Source organism: Strigops habroptila, chromosome 13 (genome assembly GCF_004027225.2).
Source record: "Strigops habroptila isolate Jane chromosome 13, bStrHab1.2.pri, whole genome shotgun sequence".
Classification (NCBI taxonomy): Eukaryota; Metazoa; Chordata; class Aves; order Psittaciformes; family Psittacidae; genus Strigops; species Strigops habroptila.
In genome coordinates this window covers 13,254,429-13,274,546 of record NC_044289.2, presented here as the reverse complement: position 1 = coordinate 13,274,546, position 20,118 = coordinate 13,254,429, and positions in this window count along the sequence as shown.

Genomic DNA, 20,118 nt, shown 5'->3' with positions numbered 1-20,118 from the left:
TTTTGCATTTGAAAAAAAAAAAAAGGAAAAAGAAAAAAAACAAGGCAGGAAATATTTCTGGTCAGTTCTGATACATCCAATTCTCCTTGCTGCTGTATTTATACTTCAGTACTGATGAACCGCAGAAAGAGAAGAAAAGAGAACAACTTAGTACCTGCACCTTCCCGGCAGCAACCTGGAAATGTATCAGTCATCACCGTTGTACAAATCTGGGCTCTAGCAAAAAGGGGTTTCACCATGGAAGATGGTCTCGTAGCATGGCAGCTATAGAGGCACTAGTGACACTTAGTGAAGTTTTGCCATCTTAGCAGTCTTTTCAGTATGAAAAGTGATCACTGCATCCCGAAAGAGAGAGCTCTCAGCAACACACATGCTTTTCAATCTGAACTTGTTCTCAGGCAGAAGTACCGTGTACATGCCTGATCTAATTGAAGTATGTGGGGGAAAAAAAACCTGTAGACTTCAGTAGGATTTTGGCATGGGTGTTTAGGCACTGTTAAAGTGCAGAAAAATGAGCTAGCAGAATTGGGTAAGCACTGTTTTGCTTCTAGCTGGGGAAAGGTGCTCCTGCAGAAACATTGCTCCTCATGTCTTTCCCTTTTAAATACCCAGTGATATAAATATTAGATGCATGTTAAGCCTCAGATCCATCAAACAGCTCCTTATCTTAAAGCACATGAATACTTGTGGCCCTAGTAAGCACATTTAAATGGTACTTAAAGGACCAGAAATGTGGAATCAGGAGAACCAAATTTTTGGTGTGTGGAAAGAGACAAATCTCTGCACTTTCTCATGTCAAGGGTTGACTTGGGCCAGGTGTCATTAAGAAGTAAGTCCATGAATAATTTTGCATCAGACTTTTGCATCCAATGGCTCATTATACCACCAATATTCGTAGCTTGTGATAGTACTATAGATTTACAATGGTTAGGGAAAAGACGACGCCCAGCTTACTTTCCCACCAATCATTATTACATGGGAAAGTGAGTGATTTTCTTTAAATCCATTAGCATAATAGCATAACTTCAGTGCTTGTAAGGACCAGACTGGGGTAGACACTTTACAAGTCTTTCAAGTCAACAAAGTCAAACCGGGGACCCTTTTTTAGGAGCATAGCTTTTACCTCCCAAACAAAAAAACACTGTTGGCTAGTACAGGCTGTGGATATTTGCCATTTGGGGCAATAAAGCTGGTATTCCCAACTCATTCCCAGCTCTGGTCGCCCTGCAACAACCCATTTCTTCACTACAGCCTATTGAACGAGCAGCTCGGCACGTGGTACAAAACACAAGGAGGGAGCTTCAGACCAAAACGTTTATTCTTCGTTGCAGCAGATGAAACACTGAGACACAGGGCTCCTGGGTGGGCATAAGCCAATACATATGAAAATGCACAGCATTTGCAGTTGAAATACACAGTCCTGAATTACCGCTGAGATCAATAGAGGAGGACGATAGAGGTTATCAATCCTGAGTGGTCTCTGATAGGTAGAATTGACTGGCAACTACATAATGACTCAGGCTCAGCCCACCACTTTAGAGCCCAGGTGATAGATCTGCAGATGCCAGTCATCATAATTTCCTTATTGGCAGCGTTCACATGGCCATTTGTCTTCTGCTACCTGAGTTGCCTTGGTCCAGTTCAAGTGTTTTATCCTCCAAGGTGCGTCTGAGAGATCAATGCACAGCTACAGCTGGTTGAAGGGGACCAAATCCATTGAACAGTTGATTTGGTTCCATTTTACCAGCTTTAGCAAAGCATTTGGCCTCATGGGCTGTGGCCAGCAAAGAGGGGAATTCCTCGGGGTCTTTTCTTTCCCAGCTGCCTGGACCTCTTCTGAACTTGCTGCCTGGTGTTGCACTGGTTCAAATGGCTTCACTTTCAGGCAGTCAGGATTTATTTAAGCTTCTTAGAGGCTACGGCTGAAGAGCGGGTTTGAATTAAAGAGGCAAGTTTAATAGCAGTGGAATAGTCTGCAGTGGTAACCACCAGCCTGGAGCATTTTTAAACCTGATATTTGGCTCCATCTGTTTTGAGAGCCACATTGCTATGACAGTGTGAGATAAGTAAAGGATATTGTTTTAATCCAGATACTTTAATTGTCACCTCGTGCTTTCTTCCTTTCAGTGTTTTATGATCTGCTGTCCTCCTCCATGCCCTTATCTGAAGTGCCACCCAGCACACAGCAGCAGGTAAAGTAGAGATGTCTTTCACTACAACCAGCCTAGCCTGCATCCAAGCAACTCAGGGCTGCAGAGCTCTTCTCCCCTTGGGATTCCTCTTGGCAAACGGGAGGGAAAAGTCTGGAATACCTGAAATCCTTTTTAGAGGTTAGCAAACTTTGCTTTCCTAGCCTACAGCCTCCCGTGTTTTCTCCTCAGGCATTGAAATCAGTGGTTTCAGCACTTTCAAGGTCTGTTTGAGACAGGCAATGGTTGTATTTGCCATCACCAGAAGCCAATGGGAAAAAGGTGGAAAGGTAAAGAAAGAGAGGGGAGGGAAATGAAATAAAAAACCCCACTTTCCTTTCTTGCAATCTCATAATTAGACAAGTTGCCACCGAACACCGAAAGCTCCTGTCCCACTGTGCAATGGTTGGTGTTGCAGCACTGGGGAGCTGGTTTCTCCCTGCAGCACCAACACCCCACTGCCAGAAATAACTCAGTAAATCAAATTTACAAAATCACAGCAGCTCCGACCATTCCTGCAGTGGGAGCCAATAAAGTCAGGCCTTTCCTTCTTAACCTAGAGCCACGCGCAGATACTGCACATTGCCATGTGCATAACCTATTTAAAGAATTTACATGCGTCATAAGGCAAAGGTGACTTTTCCCCCCTCTTTCCTTGTAGCCCACCACGCTGGAAGATGACACTAGGAAAAAGCACCTGAGCTTGCAACCACTGCTCATAGAAATACTGCAAGTGGGCCAGCGTTGCTGCTCCCCAAGAAACACAGCTTATGCATTGAAGCAGTAAGTACTGCAGATCACTCGACTGCCCAAACATGTTACTCTAAGCTGCCTATAAATAAATGGAGAGAGAGACAGAGGGAGAGAGAGTGTAGCTTTTTAAAAAGAGCTCTACAATTAATTTAATCAAGTTATCTCTAGGTACCTTTTCAAGAGTCAATCAAGCCAAGGAACTAAATGGAAACTTAAAACAGTGAAGACCTGGAAGTATTAAATTCATCCTTTGGTGAGTTACAGGAGATAAAGGAAAGTATTCATTTACCAATGATTGGGTAGAGGTGGAAGTGCCATCAATAACCGAGGCTGCATTGAACCTGCAAGCTAAACCCTGACAGGCACATGGATTTTGGGTTAGAGTGCACCAAGCTGCTTAAGCATCACCACTGCACACTTAAAGCACACTCTGCTCCCAAGTGTGCTTGCTCTGTCCCTGTCTTCTTGATCTGGGGAGAGACATTTGAAAGCAGCACCGTGGGAGAGCAGTGTGGAAGTTATACTGAGCATCTTCTGCTGAGGACAAGTGTTGTTCCCACTCCTTTTTACTTTGGGGAGTGCCCAGGAACACATCTGAAATCAATGCGAGTTGGCGTGGATGTTCTGTACCATTTTGTTTAAATCCTGCAGTGAGTTATGGGTGAGGTTTTCCTTTTTAGAAAATTAAGTTTTCTCTTCTGGATGCCATTAATCAAAACTAATGATGTCTCGCTGGTGGTGAGGCTTTCTCAGCAGCTGAGAAAGAGCAGCCCATGTTATGGTCTGGAGAAGGCTACAGCCCACTGGTGCTTGTAGCCTCCCAGCAGGGAGAGCAGAGCTCTCCACCAGCCTGGGAACCACCAGTCTGGGCTCTGAGGCTGTACAAGGCATACGAGCAAGATGAATTACAGAGGCTTTGCTCGGACGTGTTCAAAGGTCTGAGCTGTGATGAAGCTCCTGATCTCTCTTGCAAGGCAGTGCTCATGCTCTGAACACTTGTGGACCCCCAACCCTGTGAAACATGGGGGTACAGGGTTCAGTGTTGCCAGGTTCAGCAGGCAGCATCTGCCCAGCCCTAGCAGCCAGGCAGGGGTTGGTGTCACTCTCCCTTCCTGCCTATGCTGATGATATTGCAGGTGCAGTGTGTGACAGCACCATGTCCCAGGTTCAAAAACTCAACCACCAACACCACCAAATGTAGTTCTGCTGTCCAAAGTGAAGCCACATCTAGACATTTCCTCATGAAACTGGGTCTCATGTTGGAGAGGTCCTTTCTGGCCCAAGGGCCAGGATCAGATGCTGGTGCCACCATTCGCAGGACCCTGCTCCTAACCCTGCCTGCCCTTTGCACCAGCACATCCCCAAGTTGAGCAAAGTCCACTCACGCTGCAGGATGGCACTGGAGAGCCATGGGCACATTGAGCATGTGATGTGTTAGAGGCAAATCAAAACCAGAACAACAAATCAAACCTGTGCATCACTTTTCCCTCTCTGTTGGCCATTGCCTAGTGCCTCTGGTTTGCTTTTGTCCCGAGGGTCAGCTACACTGTTAACATTAACAGGCATGAGAATGGGAAAAAGCCCCATATTACCAAACCACTACCATGGCAAGTAGGATCAGCAGCAGGCAGCCTAAGAGGATCTGCTCTATTGAAGATGTTTCCTCAATATTCTAATAAAGATGTATTATAGACAGTCCAGAAAAGCCAAAGAATTTATCAGCATTTGTCGATATTCCTAATGAAGCAGAAGACTCAACATGCAATAGAATTAGCCTACAATGAACCCTTGCATAGGGCCCATCCTTCTGAGTCCAGAAATCTCCTGCCTATTCCAGTCCGATACCCTTTTGAGAAATGAGCATCCCTTGAAGCCATTATCATTATAAGCTAAAAGGCCAAATGAGACAAAGTACCGTTGCTCTTCATCTGAATAAACAAATCATTTTTAGATCAAATGCATTAACAATTTATCATTCTAAAATCCAATCAAAAGGAAAAAACAACAATACAGAAAATTGATTTCCTACAGCTTTATCTTAATGAAGTGTACATTCCCTTCGTAATTAGCTTTGGAAGGTTTTTTCCCCTTTCCTCAAGCTAATGTGTTATTTGATTTCCATCCAAACATGACTAAATCGGAGGAAATTTCCCCCAAATGAAGTGGCTTTTGATAATACAGGAAGATGTCTACTCACTCACATTGCTATTTTTTCTACCAAACAGCCATACTTGTACTGCAGATGATTCAACTTTATTGCATGGTGTCTTTGCGACGATGCTTAAATCAATGCCACAGTCACTGTATTCTGCACAATGTGCCATTTGCAAACCAGAAAATACAACCTGGCCCCTTTTATCCTTTTCCTTACAGACATCAAATATTAATTTAACTTATATTATTACAGGGGAAAAGTGGACTGTGTTTTATTAACATCTCTAAAATTATAGATATTCAACCCCAAAAAGTAGACTTCAGACAAGGCTCGAGAGCCTTCCGCTTGGATTTTATTTGACTTAATTAAAAAGCACTCAGTTCCTTTGTGCACTAAAGTAGTTGCTGACATTGCAGCAGCCACTCAGTCTTTCAAACCAAAACTATTACCTGAACTTAATAAAGTGTCTATTTAATTTATACACCCCCATGTACACACCTGTCTCCCACAGACACAATGTGGTGCTTGCTAATGACCAGCAAAGGCAGCAAGTTCACAGCAAACTCCCTAGCACCCCGGGGGAACTCAGCTGCCCCGTAACATAATTTCCATCACCTTTTATCTGCCTTCTCTGACATTAATACTGTTATCCATGATCCAGTGATCCACTGTGCATTGCTGGAAACACTTTTTGCCAGGCCACTTTCCCGTTCCTCCCCTAAATCTCTCTTTTAAATCTTTTCTTCTTTAAATGATGCTGAACAGAGGACTATTGCTTTCATCCTGCTTCACTGAGTATTTGCTGAAATGCAATGGCTAATTTGATAGTTTGGTTTTATTTGGCTGTATTGCTGAGGTACACAGCAACATCTACGATAGGAGAATAAAGCCCCAAACCCTACAATTATCACCTTATTCCTTAGTAATACAGAACACCAAAAGTTATCATATCAAAATCCTGGCTCTTAATATGAGCATCTCTGTCTTCATCCAAATTTTGGTCCTATGTAAAAGAACAGTCCTATTTCAAGCACAGACTTGATCTATTCTGGCAGAGCACAGCACTGATACCTGGAGGGAGCTGCAAATTCTCTGGCTCCATGCGGGATCGAGATGGACCCTCCTAAGCCGTTTGCCTGAAACACAAGGCTCTGAGCAGGTCTCTGGGAGCGGCACCTCCTGAAACTGGTGGAAATAGTTGCAGGATTGGGTATTTTTGGGTTTTAACTCACACCCTCCAAAGAGAACAAAGCCATTCTCTAATACAGTTTGTGCATTTTATGGACCAAACAATTAAAGAGGTTTTAAAACATGTGCTGACTGCATGGTTCCATACAGGGCAGTGTACTCAGCATTTTTAAACAGCAACTGATACGAGATACCACTTAATAGTACAAAACACCAGCAGTCCTGTTAAAATCAATAGAAAATTAGATGCTATGAAAATGCAATATGTGTCCAATTAGTTATAATTGGAGCAAATGGTGATGCAGATAAACTCCTGGAAAAAGACATATTTGGCCAGAGCACTCCCTGCCTGCTTTCGGCACGGCACAGTAGCGGCAGCGGCGCGCTCGGCTGTACCCTATAGCATGAAGAATGATCTATCTAATACACTTACGTTAACTGTTATCTAATTACAGAGTTGCTCAGAGCCTGCAGGACTGCCTTGGTGCACCACTGTGCATGGTGAAAAATGATCCTCTGTCACACGGAAACCTCCCTGTTGGACTTGACAAATTATGCCAACAAACCTGCCTAAGAACTAAAAAAGCCTTGGACACGGTGACAGGCAGAGAAAGATGCTGTTTTGGGACAGATATTTATTTATGTATTCGGCACAGTTTAAGCATTGTGGCTCAGTCCTGTGGATACTCACTTTTTCCCCTGCCTGTCTGTTGTTATATCAATTTAAACTCCTTCCCACCGATTATTTTTCAGGCTTCTTTCAACTCCTAAAAACTCAGCTGCATGGCAAAATGGGAACTAGGTTATGCAATTCTAACGCTTTATTTTTAACATCTTTGGTGCAACATATTGGCCTCCTCTTTGTTTCATCTTATGACTAAAGAAAAAGAGCCATATCGCAGCGGCACAAAAGGTACAGCCCCAACCAAGCATCGCTCCAACCCCTTCCTGCCCTCGCAATGGATGGAAGCACATCACTTGTGGTATAACAAATATTAATTTGGAGGGCATTTTTTTGTGCCAACTTTATGCAGTATCAGTTATTTTACCAAAACCATTGACTCAGAGCTAAGCAGCAATAACTTTCTCCAGGGTTTGTATTTTAGTCCTGTTTTAAGTTAATAATTCAAATTATTAAAGACTTACAGCCACAAAAAAAAACCCCAATCAACTCCTGTTTACCCAGACCTGAAGCCTTTTTGCATTATTGGACACTGTTAAGGGAACTGTCTCTCAAGAAGGGGAAAAGAAAAAGAAGTGGCAGCTTTTATTTGTTACGCTGACTCAGACGAACAGTGGAACAAGGAATGTTAAGACCCAATCCATAACTTTTGTGGCCGCTCAAAGGACGTATTCTTTCTCGACACTGATAAAACTTTAATATGTAGTTGCCCAGGTTTTTAATAAACTTGTCAACAAAAGAGCAAGGCAAATTGATGGGGACCTTCCAAGGAATAAATTCAGCTTCAAATAGGCCAAATGAGTGTGGAGGACAGGGAGGGGACGGCACACGGGCGACTTTTGCTGGGCTTTGCAAAAACAGTGCAATAGATTTTAGAGGGTGCGTCTTATTGTCTCAAAGACAAGGCTTTAGAACAAAGCTGGCTTCATTTAAGGAGACAAAGAGGTGCAGCTCCCCGTGCATCATAGCCTGACACCAGTGAGGACGGGAAGGGACAAAGCCCAGATAAATACCCCTTTGGCCCTGCTTGCCTGCACATCCCCGTCCCCATCCCACAGCAGAACCGCTCAGGGACAAGCTGCAGCACTGCTCCCTGCTTTTGATCCCCAATCCCCTGCTGCACCTATTTCAGGACATCCCTTTCAGGTACCTCCTGCACAGCCATCTCCTCTGCTCGGCCAGACCATCCCCGCTCCCTGCTCCATCTTTACCCTTCACATACTCGAGGCTGAGCTTAATTCCAGCAAAACACAGTCCTTTTCCACCTCTGCTACAGGAGCCGGATCACTCTGCCGCAGTCTACACATACCCCTTGCATATAAGGACCAGTTATATTGCATCCGCATGGACATAAGCTATGCACACTGTCCACCTTCTGCAAGGTTAGAAGTGAAATCACTGCAGGAGATTCATTATTTTCTAATAGCCTCAGTCAAGTTGGTACCTTAAATTATTAAGACTTGAGGGTTTTTTGTTAATTTGTTTACCTGAAGTAAACACAAATATTAAATCAGAGCTTCCAATAATCTCACTGCCAGCAAATTAACCCACAGATCCCCAGAAGGGAACACTTCATCTCAGCAACTCCTTACAACACTTTGCTTCCTACATCATCAGTTCCATCCTGACACCTTCCTTTACTTGCACCAAACAGCTTCAACAAGTCCTGCCTCCAACCCCAGGTCACTTCTCAGATTGGAAGTGCTACCACGGCCATCATGGTGAACTTTATTCTTGATTGCCCTTACGTCACCAGATTCCTGCTCCCGTGGCTTTATCCGACTCCCCAAATGCCAGGGTTGACTTGCCTATGTAAGGGCTTTGCAGGGATGGCTCCCGTCCTTTACAGCTGCTGGGTGACTTCTGCGGTCGGTGGTCACGAGTCCCACACCTCTTGGCTGCCCAGATGCCACCTAATCCAGTCCCACCAGAAGGGCAGCTGAGAATGAGCACTATTTATAGCAGTTGTTTCCCCCATCCCCCTGGGCTCATCAGTCTGCCCAGGGCTTTTTTAGATAGCGGCACAGGTCCCAGCACAGGCCATATCTGGGCATGGGAAGGCATTTACAGGCACGGCCCTGGGCTTTGTGGAAAAAAAAAGGGAAAAATAAAAGGAAAATCCTGCATCTGTTGGAGATGTCAGTTGCTCTGCTTCCCCCAAGCCCCAGTACTTGGCTTGCCTCCTGAGCACCACCAGCAACTGCTCCAACTGCTGAAACCTTTGACTGTTAAATTCTGATTTATTCAAGATATATCTATGTCTGGAAGCCTACCCCTTGTATATATACACCAGTGGCCTCTGCTCCTCCATACAGACCACTTGGCAAAAATAAAACTAAACCAGGGATGCACGCTGATGCTGGTCAAACAGTGCAAGGAAAAAGGCCTTCAGCGGTGGTCAGGAGGAGGCAGCCCATGGGACACTGCTCCACCTGCACACACAGGTACCCACCGAGGTGCTCACGGGTACGGTGCTGGCATGGCACAACCTCACCTAGTAACACAGCACTGCGCAGTATTGCAACCAGAGTACAGCCTCATGGTTGCTAGAGCATCTCATGGACCCATCGTCCAGCTCACTCCCGCCTGGATACCCCTAGATATCCGTGGCCCTGCAGGGCCCTGGTTGAGGTCTGGTCTCAGCACCTCATACCCTTCACCCATGCAGAGATGCTGGGGTGTCTAGACAAGTCTTTGCATTTCAACATGAGGACAGAGGGGGCACAGTCCAGCCAGGCTGCGCCATCTCCCCAAAACACATGCCAGGCATCACCGTGCAAGCCAACACAAAAGCAGAAAAGTCCTTACAAACCCACAAGAAGCTTGTCCTTCAAGCATCAACCCACTTTGGCCTCCTCCAGCTTTAGCCTCACAAAGGCTTCAACAACTCCACTGCAAGCACCTACTCTGTCTCTGGGGGAAACTGAGGCAGGGGAAGCTACATGACCCATCTGCAAGCCCAGCCAGCTGGCAGCAGAACACGTGCTACGGCTCTCATCCTTGGAGCATGGGCTGCTCTCACCGTGACCTCGGTGCATCTGACAGCATCGCTGCCCACTCAGCCGAGGTCAACAGCATCTTCAGCATCAAGCAGCAAACATTTAACCTGGCATCTTCTCTGGGAGGCAATCGCAAGCGCGGTACTTAAATCAGCCCTGGGCTTTCAGGGGAGGGATCCGAGCTGAGGAGCGAGGATATTTCTCTTGCAAGGAACACACCACCCCCTCGCCCACAGTCACTGCTAAGTGCAAGATGTGGTGAAAGCCTTTAAAAATAGATATATTCCCAAGCAATGCATGCCGCTCGCATCTGGCAGGGCAAGCCTAGCATGGAAGCTCTTTCTTACTGACTAAAAAGGATCATTAGCAGCAAGAGGCTCGTGCAACCTTGACTCTCTCCTCCTCTCTTCAGGGCCTTCTCTTGCTCTTGGCCTAAACCAGTCCTGGGAAACACAAGGGAAGCCCTGCCCAGCTAGGCTGGTGTCAAAGGCAGGGAAAGATACTGCAGTGCAGTGCTGATCTCTTCTGCAATCGGACGTGCAGACTAGCCCGAATGCTGAGTCAGCACAATTTCTTTTTTGATTGGTTGATCTGAGTAACATATTTTCAATGTATGCTAAAGGGGCAGCAATTAATACATTTCCTCCTTTTCCCCACCTTTCCAAACCGCTTGGAATCGGATGCACAAATCTCACCCCCAAAGTCACTCTCTGGACCTAAATATTCTGAGGTTCTTTCATTTTTAATTTAGGGCATAAAAAAAAAGAAAAGAAATTTGCAATCTAAGCGATGCTCACTTTGATCGACTTGTGCTGCTGCAGCTAAAATATCTGTCCTGCAGGTCAATCTAATCATGCTTAATAGCAGTTTATTCTTCAACACAACATTTTTCACGTTGGGTCGACAGTTTTAAATGAGATTGCTGATGCACCCCTTTACTAATGCTTTTACCAGGGCCAGCACATCCCTTGAAATACTTGTGCAATAAAATGCTTTATTGCTCTTGATGAATGCACTATTAAACTTGAATTGCAAACATACACCCCCCCCCCCCCCTTTTTTTTGTGTTTTTTCCAAAAGAGGGTGCTGGAATTTATGGGACCACCTGTCTTCTAATATTAAGTAATAGTAACAACAGTAATAACAGATCATCAATATAACAAACAGAGAAAACTAAGACAAAAGAAACCCGCCGGGGAAAACCGCATGGATGGCACAAATCTGTCCCTGTGCTCTCGTGTGCACGTGCAAAATATCCATCTTCTACCTGCCGGTGGTTCCGCTTACATGCGGAGAATCCATCTCGAGAACGGCTGGGTTTTGTGAGGCATAGAATAGAAAAATTTAACTAATTTGGTCCACTGGATTTATGGCTTTTACAATTCTCAAAGCTCCTGTTCCCGCGCCCGGCACTGCACAGCCCTCACTTTGCAGGATGGATGAGAGCACCTGAGCGTCCTGGTGCTCCTCGCGACAGCACTCAAGGCGGGGAGATGCTCACTAGCTTATAATGAGCCAAAAGAGAAGTGGCATCATTTTAGCTATCAAATAGAGTGGACCAAGTGCAATGCAACGGTCACAGTTTTAATCTAAAGAGGTGAAAAAGGGAAGAGGAGCTGCCACGATGCTGAAGAACGGCGCAAACTGGTTGCTGAAGGCCTCCAGCCATCATCTGCTTCCATTAACACCAACAGCAAGGGCTCTTGTGGCTCGGGGGGGCCCCACACAGACACCCCATTTCATTGTTAACATCATCTAAGCCTGGGTTGCTGGGACACGTGCCACAGCAAAGCCTCCCCGCCACCTCCGCTCCCATGCTGCGAGACAGCGCTCAGAATTAGAGCTTTGAAAATATTTACATAAAAAAATAAATCTGAGCACTTAGTGACTTCCTAAAGTTAGCAATTTCATGTGATTAACAAGCATATTAATTCAGAGGGGGGAGGAGGAGATAAAAATTGCATCAGGAATGCAGGTATCTACCGTAAATCAGACCATGAGCACCTTCGCGAGAGCAACGCGCAGTGGCAAAGGAGTTTTAGTAAAACCTGTGTTGGGGAAAGAAAGAAAGGGAAGAAAAGGGAGAGAGAAAAATAAAGAAATGAAAAAGAGAAAGAAAAAAGGGAAAGGGGGGGGGAGGAAGGACAAAAAGAATAAAAGAAATAAAAAAGAATAATAAATGAAACAGAAGAAATAAAGAAAAAAGACAAGGAAAGATGGTAAGAAAGGAAAGCAGGAAGGAGAAGGAAAAGGAGAAGAGGTAGGGCAAAGGGTCAGCAAGGAAATGAGGGAAATTTTATATATAAATTATACGTAACATATAATTTTATGCTGCATCCAGAACGGTGAGAATTGTCCCCATTTTTCATTGCAGACTCAAGCTAACATCAGCGATTTACAAGGGAGCAAAAATGCAACCTCGCCTGGGCCCCAGAGCTTCCCTCCTCGGGCTCAGCTCGATTCCCAGTATCCACCAGCTTCGTATCTAAATCTGATAACCCACCAAAGTGGGCCTGGACACTCCAGGGCCCATCTTATGGGGACCTGGTTGTTGAGGACCCTCCCCATGCAGGGTGGCTGAGCCCAGGGTACTTTGCATGCCCACAGTGAGGCCCCAGGAGCCCCTGCTGTTGCCAACCAGCAAAGCCCAGATTTCCCAGGGCCTGGCATAACCAGAGCATCACGAAATGCAAACGGGATGGTGTGCAAACCAGCCATTCTCCAGTGCAAACCAAAGCCACCTGGCAAAGGAAAGGCTCCTCCTCTGCTAGGAAGGACTCAGCACTTCCCACACCTCCATCAGCCATGGTATTTACTTTAAACAAATAAAAAAATTCTTAACAAACCCCTCCAAATCTCATACATAGGAATTTCTCCACTATACCCAGTCTGCCTTTTCAAACTCATATCCATGAGCGCCTGCTTACAGTTAAATCCCCTTTGGCGTACCTGTAGCAAGTGATGATGGCGCTGAATAGAGCCGGATAAAGACTCCACAAAATCCAACCTCCGAGTCTCGCCCTCTACCCGTGCCCGGGAGAGGATGCTGCGATGGGCAAGGCTTGGTTAACCTTGGTGCAGGATGCAGAGGCATCACCCCTAGCAAACGATGCCTCAGGAGCCCGTTAGCCAAGTGAAGAGGGTTGTTGCAATTGCTGGGGAATCATCCACAATCAAAACGTTGCTCTCATCTGCCCCATGGAGATGGGAATGTGAGTTTGGGCAGCTGGGGAGCGGCTTTCTGAGGAGTTAGGCTTTGCCTGGTGTTCCAGGCATCACAGGAGAGTGAGGATGTTTGGGGCTGAAAACTTTAAACCCTCGGACGCGACTCCCACCTGCGTGTTAAAACCCAGTTCCTTTCATCTTGCCTCATTATTGTAGGATCCTGAAAAAATACCCAACTATTTTACATTGCAAAAGGTTAATAAGGAAAAGCAAAAGCCAGTGAAGGCTTCCAGAATTAAAGGAGCTAATTTTCTTATTTTCCTTTGGGAAATAAGACCCTTATATTCAAGAGCACTCCTCTGGCTTTAGCTGTGATCTGCAGACTTGCCACACCGATAAGGAAGATCTCCTCTCCAGTTTTAAGCACAAAAAGTTTTAACGTGGGAAAGATTGGAGAAGCGGAATTTGCACGTTAATTTAAAGCTGGAACACTGCACACCCGAGTCACAACTGTTGTATCCTTTTTCTCTCTCTTCTTCTCCTTCCCCCTCCATTTGCTTTTGTTTCTCCTATATTTAAAGATCAGCCAGCAATGTTTGCTACCTATTGCCTTATTTTTGAGGCAGGGGGCGGGGGGAAAGGTTGCTGGGGAAGCAGGAAAGAGGAGCGATTGGCCTGCATCCCTGTTAAAACCCAGGAGCGGCCAGCCAGCTTTCCTCTGGCATCGCCTTTCAAAGCCCATGCCGCAGTCAGCATATTGAATATTTAATGTCCTGATGAGCATTTCCACCTGCTGACACAGGCAAAGTGACAGAACAATACACTCGCTGGAACAAGACCATCAATTGACTCCCCAGTCGGGCTGCCAGGTCAGGCAGTTAAATAAGAAATAATAATATCAAATAATGTGTCTGTCTTTCTCCCCCGCTTTGCCCGGGGTCACACATCGCTCCTCTGAGAAGGGTTCCCACCTGAAATACATACTTCTTTACATTCCATAGCTTGCCAGGTTCATATGGGCATATAAAGAAGTATGTCTCTCAAGCAGGTAGTTTCAATATGCGCATTTATATGGCCACAGGAGGAAAAATAACGCTGATTTACAATCTACATCCCGAGAGCGAGTTACAGCTCAGTTTAAAGCAGCAGACTTTCCTCCTGCCCAGCCCATGTGCAGACACACACATACACACACCCCCAGCTCCCGCTCCTCACTGATAATTCCAGGCTTGCCCTTGGCAGGTGATGGATTTTGGTCCCTGGGAAGAGGAACTGGATAATTCACCGGTCACAAAGCGGCAGCGCTCCGGTGGCTGCCCTGGCAGGGGCTCTTTGTCACATAAACGGCATAGAGTAAAAGCCAACCTCTCACTCCACCTCAAAAGTAGGTGTTTCATTCAAAATGGTAAACTTTCAGCAATTTAAAAGACCAAAACATGGTTTAGTGGAAAGGAGTTGCTCTATATGCATATAGATATCATTGCAGACAAAGCCATTTGGGGGAAAGTTAAATATCTAGTATTTCCCAATTGCCTCCATCCTGCAATTTGGGAACAAAAAGCCAATTTGTTTTCAGAAAGCCAGAAATCAAATGGCCAGCTACTGATTTACAGACCGACACCGGGAAGGACTGCTCCATTTGCCAGAGTAAGAAAACTCATCAGCCCCAGACAAGCAATTGCTTTCATCAGTAAGTAGAGATTAAAGCATAGGAAGAAGAAAGCATCTTACCTAGCGAATCCAATGATTTTTCCTCTGCTGGTCACTGTGAGTGAGACATTACCTTGCAGATAAGCAAACCCCAAAAGACAGCACATGGTTTTTGGGGACTTCAGGGTATTGGAAAACAAAAAATATTAAGATGCTTCTAATAACTCCTCCGGTAGCTCCATGCTAAAGGGTTTTGGGGATACACCTGCAGATGCGCGACGTAAAAGGCAGCCAAAGCAAGGTGCCGGGAGCTCAGATCAAAGTCTCTTTGAGTTCTTCCCACGGCCCTGTGGGGTTGCTCGTGCACCCATGGGGCTGGATCCCACACGCAGCCATGAGCTCTTCCCCTGTCCCTCGCCTCCCCGCAGCAGCGCTGAGCTTTAAAGCTCCCGGAACAATGTGGGCCGAGTGGCAGGGCTGCAAACGCCGCCCGGGCTGAATGGGAGACTATTATAGGCAGGATTTAGGCAGCGAGCGACAGCGGAGGTCACGCCGGGCGCTGCCTGCTCGCTGCCTGCTCGCTCAGCACGGCGGGCAGGGCAAGCTCACCTGCGCCCGCCGCCCCTCGCCACGATCGATGCCAATTTACAGGCAAATGCAGAATGGCTGCCTTGGTGTTAATGAATTTTACCGTTTCTCACAGGCTTCTAATGAACCCTTTAAAGAAGGTTTAAGTAAACTTAGCAAGTGGCAAACTAAGCACTTTGGAATACCTAATTGCATCGATGCTTTTCCACTGCTTTATAAAATATCACTGCCAGACGGGGAGTAAATATTTCCCTGCTCCCCACTGACTTCCAGCACCGCCGAAAAGCAAAGGCCGCGCGGAGCTGGGGTGTAAATCTGCTGTGCTCAGCCCCCAAAATGGCTTTACACCACTCATACAACACCAGCACATGCCTTGGTCCTGGCTCGGTGCAGCTCTCCTTATTCCCTGAGTTTGTTGGCCTTTTTAACCATCATTATTTGTCTCATTCCAAGGCAAATTTCCACCCTTAGTTTGGATTAAGGGGAAGAGAGATGGAGCTGTGGCACCATTGTAATGCATGACTGCAGTGAAATTAAAGCAAAGGGAGAGCTGAGGAGTGTGAGGGAAAGCCTCAGTGCTTAAGATTCAAAAAAAACCCCAAATCCAACAAAAATCAAAGTGCTGGTGGGGGGTTTTGTGCAGCCAAGGCACTCCATGGTATTGAATTTCCTTCAGACTGACAATAGGAGAGCTACTGGACTTCTTGGACCATTAAACATCTGCAACTCATACCCAATTTGCTTTCTTCAAATACATTTGATATAGGTTGCCCTGATCAGTCCCCAACTTCTGCAGATGCGCAGGACAGCAGCTGCTGGCCACTAATAAAGCACTATACAAGAGCTAAAACAGATGACCTTTTAAAACTGAAGACAATGCCACAACCCTGACAGTAAAGTTCACCCTGGACATTTAAATTTGCTTTGAAGCTCCATGTGGAAGCTGGTGCTTTCCAGGGTTTGGAAGGAGCAGATAAATGGCGTAATGGTGCTTTTAATGGTGACGCCAGAGGCACCCTGTGGTTCCCATCCTGCAGCTACCACCAGGAGCAAGTGGTGGTGGGTGAACGTCATCCAATGTCCTCGACCCACCTAGGTTCGCTGTGCTCCTAGGCTTGCCCTCAGCAGAAAAACCTGTGCAGTAAAATTGTGGCTGTTCTGGGGAGAAAAATGAACGGAGACATGGATAGTGCCCAGGCCAAGGGGCAAAGAAAAGGGAAGAGCCTGAGGTATCGCCTGGAGGTGAAGGGGGAGGAGGAGGGCAGGAGGAATGGAAAGCAAGATGCTGTTTATTATATTATATACTTGCTCTGCACCAGGCTCTAGGTGCTGCGCAGGTCCAGGTGACAAAGTCGAGCACAAAAGTTTGGGGACTTTGGAGAGAGCCTCTGTTTAGGTCTGGGTGCTGGGGAAGGGAGAAGCGAGCAGGACCAAGGCAGAGGCATGCGCTTGCCCCAGCACAGCCCAAGGCCAAAGGGCTGGGCTGGGCACAGGGCTCAGTCTTTGGGAGACACTGACACCACCATCGAGAGAAACCCAGCAATTAAACTGACAGCACAAATCACAGATCTCTGCCTATACAATTACACACGACTGCGGAGCGTACGCTCTCCCCGGCACAGACATATACCCATATCCATACTCTAAACACAGCCTAGAGATGCTTGTACTCGGATGATATGTTACACCTGCTAATAGATAGCATTTATATATTACTATGTATAAAATATCCATATGCATGCTATAGAACACACTTAAATCTGTGTGCATGTATGTACCACAGTATCCATCTCACAATACCAATGTCTATATATTTATGTGACAAGGTATCACCACTATCATATAAAATATAATGACCACAGTCAACTCCGAGCTGCAGAAGCTGTAACAGTCAATTGATGTTACACTTCATGTAACCTGAATTCCAAACCCTTGCAGGGAAAACCTAACTTCTCCTCCTCCTATTCCCTTTCTGCTCGTCCACAAACCATGCGCCTGTAATTAATGTTCATTTCTCAGCATTTTAACAGTTAATCACCGCAGCATTGAGATCATTGCAAGTTTAGGGTAAGTTTAACCACATTTCACCCTTTTGCTCTGCCTGGTATTAGCTCATAGCACTAGTTTGTTGCAAATAAATAAATAAAGCCCCAATCCCCCCAGGTGTCATTAGCCAGCCTGTGTCTGAATTAGGCATTTAAAGGCCAGTTTAACCTTGCAGAACGGTTGCATGTCAAAGTTCTAACATTTCAGTTTCACATTATTCTAGTGCACTGCTTGCTCTGCAGTTTGTTCGGGTTTGGTTTTGTTGGGGTTTTTTTAAATGCAGAGTATGCCACAGCAGAACAAAAAAGAAAAGGGGGGGGGGGGAAGGTCTCTTAACCCATCCCCACATTAAACACACACCCAGCACATCCCTGCACAGACACACACAGGCAACACACACACATACACACATACATTTGCCGGATGCAAAAGCCCAGATTTAAGTCCCCGGGTAAGTTGGATGGGCACTTAGTCCTGCATTGGCCAGGAAAAGTGTTTAAAAACAAGCTGAGCTGGGAGCGGTTAAACGCAAGGCAAGGGAGCAGGAGGAGGAAAAAAAAAAAGACATACCAGTTAGGAGCTTCTGTTGCAGCAGAGGACTCACCAGAGCACTAGCTGAAAGCTGAATCAGCTTTCGAGAGTTAGGGATGCATAGAGGAGGGTCATGGAATCACAAGGTAATAATGCGCTTCATGCTGCAGCCGTCAGCCTTCTCCTTATAGCCAATCTCTAATGCAGGAAGGGAGAAAGAGAGCAGGCCCGGGGATGGGATTAGTCCTCACTTGGAGAAGAGAAAAAAAAATGAAATAATAAAGCCAAGAGTCCCCAGGCAAAGGCTCCCTCCCCATCCCCAGCCCCATCCCCAGCCCTCCACAACTCCGGCCCCGCGGTGCGGCGGGGGGCGGCGGAGGCAGCGCGGCGCGGCGGGGGCGAGCGGCGGGGCGGGGGGAGCGCGGCTCCGCGGGGCTCCGCGGGGCTCCGCGCAGCGCGGCACGGGTTAAGGAGAAACAACCTTGCCCGCCCGGATTGCAGCACACCTTGATGCGAAAAGGGCTGCGCCTGCAGAAGTGCCAGCGCGCACACCCCCCCCCCCATCCCCATCCTCATCATCCTCCTCCTCCTCCTCCTCACACCCACCCCCCCCATCCAGCCCCCGGGTTGGAGGTCAGGATGCCAAGGGGGGGTGCACACCCTGAGGTGTGGGGGGGGTAAGGTTGGTGGAGGGGGGGGGGCAGAAAGCCGGTCAGAAAGCGAGTCCACCTTTCCAGTGCTTATATACCCAGCGAAGCATCCGAAACACGCACTCCCGGGCGAGTGGCCCCTTCTCCTGCTCTTCCCTCCCTGACCATATTTAGTCAACCACGGCAAAAAATAGCCCGTCAGCTGGAGCCTGCGGAGCAGTATTTGGAGTTCAATCACTCCTCGCAGCCCATTGACTACTGGTCCTGCAGGGTCCTGACTCTGCCTTTTTTTTCCCCCTCCTGCTATTTTTAGCTAGGCCAAATACAGCAGGAGCTCATCTTACTACTCTCCGCCAGCCCGAGGGTTCGCAGGGCCCTGGCTATGTTTGGTAAGCACCGGTGTTGGGAGATGTGGAGCAGAGACCTTGTCCGTGCCTGAAGACCTTTGGATCCTGCCTGTATTCATTTGTTTCCTCTCCTTTTCCTTCTTTCATTTGTATTTCTTCCCCCGTGATAGAAAGGTATCCAGGTGAGAAGGTGGGGAAGAAGCTCAAGGGATCCTGATTTTCACCTTACACAGGGAAGAACCAGCATTCAAAGGCCTCATGCTGGGGCTAAGTCCGTCACCATGAGTTCCTGGGCACCTTGTTGTCCAGCCACATCTCCAACAGTGCTGAAGGCTGGGAAGGTGTTGGACTTTCTGCCCTACATGGGGAGCACTGGGGAGCCCCATCACCAACCAAGGAACGCCCCCTGCTATGGTGAGTTAATGCAGGTCACCAACAGACTGGTGTCTCCTGGGCCTTGAGGTCATGGGAGCTTTCCAGCCTCCAAAGCTTCACCAAGCAGTACACTGAGGAGGGGCAGTTTTGGCAGCACAGGCACTGCTTTTGGCTTGCACCCAGAGAAGCAGGTGAATGTGTGTAGAAACTTGAGTTAGGCCCAACTTCAAAGTAAAGATGTCCAGGACAGCAGAACCCTGGGGAGGTCACCTTGAGAGAGCACCTAAATGATGACAGAAGTGGCACTGGCTGCATTCAGCCAACCTGTCCTGCTTGTTTGTGGCAGACCTCCATCCTGGAACACCTCCTGAATCCAGTGCCCTCCCCCTGCCCTGCCCACACCAGGTCTCTACACCATGCCACCTCATCGAGGCTCACCCAGAAGGTCTGTATCACCTCCCTGCACCCCAAAGACACCTCATGATATTGATGGACCACCGCTGTGGGCAGGCTTTGAGGAATTGGGGCTGGAGGAGCGAGTATCTGCCAACGCTTGCTTGGATTGTGGATGTGGAGTCAGGGTAGGAACCCCAATGAGGTGCCCAGCACCCTCTGCTCCCATCAGTAATCAGTGAATGTGGAGCGACCTGTGATGGAGACACCCGGCCACAGGGTCTGTGCACTGCTGCACACAGACCCGGCAGTGCCAATCCCAACGGATACCTCCACTTAGGACATCACGTGAGACTGTCAGGCAACACTCGCCTGAGGTTGTTGTACTTGTTGGGAGCTGACAGCAA